Below are 1,492 nucleotides of genomic sequence, written 5' to 3'. Positions count from 1 at the left end.
TTAAACAACAAATGAATCACGAACAGAAGAGATTGTTCTGTCCATTATCTGATTAAGAGAACTGAGGGGTTCTCTTCCACTGTTGGAATGACCTGTCATGGCCTMAATAGAGTTCAGTTTGTGACAGAGTTCCTGTCCTTTCATCAGACCTGTCCGAGGCCTGCTTCGAGGCAGTAAATCTTGTTTCTTCACTCGAGGTGACCCTTACAGGAGTAATATTTTAAATTCTGTTCTGGATTTGGGAGACAGTGGAGAGAAGCTAAAACTGGAGAAATATGATCTCTCTCCTTCCAGTGAGGATTGGCTGGTAGAACGACCCAGGGCTCAGGCAAAAATCCAAATGAAACAAAAAGTTTATTTTAACAAAAGGTGGGCTGCTGGAGCAGCAAAAACCTTACAAGGATCTCAGGAGGAACAAACAAGACTCCACACAGGCTGAGGGAGGCAGCACAATGAACTGACAAAGACAGGTGACAAGACTTAGAATACAAAGCAAACAAATTAAGAGAAAATCAGAAACACCTGGGAAGACACAATAGGGAACGGCTGAGCGTGGGCGGGGCTAGAAGCAGGTGATTCTAGCCCTGGCGTCCTGGCGATGGGGGACGACCCAGGCAATGAGGAACGATCCAGGCAATGAGGAGGCGATGGGGGACGACCCAGGCGATGAGGAGGAGATGGGGAACGTGGAGGCAACGGCAACTGACCCAGATGATATGGAGGGGCCGGCAGCCGAGCCACGAACCCAAGGACCAACGTCTGTGGGACCACCACCGGAACTGCCGATTCTGGGACCACCACCGGAAACGCCGACTCTGGGACCACCACTGGAACCACCGACTGTGGAACCACCACCTCAGGAACCGACTCAGAAGGCTCTGCAGACCCAGGAGCAACAGGGGTGGGAGGGCAAGCAAAAAAGCAACCAGGAACCAGTTCTCTTGAGAGAAGGGCAGACAGATTGGCCAGCTGACTTCATTCCTGCTGCACCTTCTCCAACATTTCTTTAAAGTTCAATTTCAAAATAAATTTGCCTGAAGGCTGGGTGTTAGGTCGGTTCTTTCTGTGAGGATTGGAAGGCAAGTTGACGAAGGGCTCAGGCAAAAATCCAAATGTACACCAGGATGACAGGACACCACACAGGCTGAGGGATGCAGCACAATGAACCGACAGACAGGTGACAAGACTCAGAATATAAAGCAAACAAATTAAGAGAAAATTAGGAACACCTGGGAAGACACAATAGGGAACGGCTGAGCGTGGGCAGGACTAGAAGCAGGGGAAAGATACACGGGAACACAGAAAACACTAGAAAACTAAGGAAAATAAATACAGACCATGACACTTCCAACTCTCATTAAAACTCTAGCAGGATTAACTGAAGACTTCTTAAATAGTTTTTTGGATGCCCAGATAATAAAGAATTACAGTAATCCAGTCTAGATGTGATAAATGCATGAGTCAGTTTTTCTGCATTATGTTTGGACAAAAT

Source organism: Austrofundulus limnaeus, unplaced genomic scaffold (genome assembly GCF_001266775.1).
Source record: "Austrofundulus limnaeus strain Quisiro unplaced genomic scaffold, Austrofundulus_limnaeus-1.0 Scaffold991, whole genome shotgun sequence".
Classification (NCBI taxonomy): Eukaryota; Metazoa; Chordata; class Actinopteri; order Cyprinodontiformes; family Rivulidae; genus Austrofundulus; species Austrofundulus limnaeus.
The sequence above is the reverse complement of the archived record's forward strand: the minus strand, read 5'-3'. Positions refer to the sequence as shown.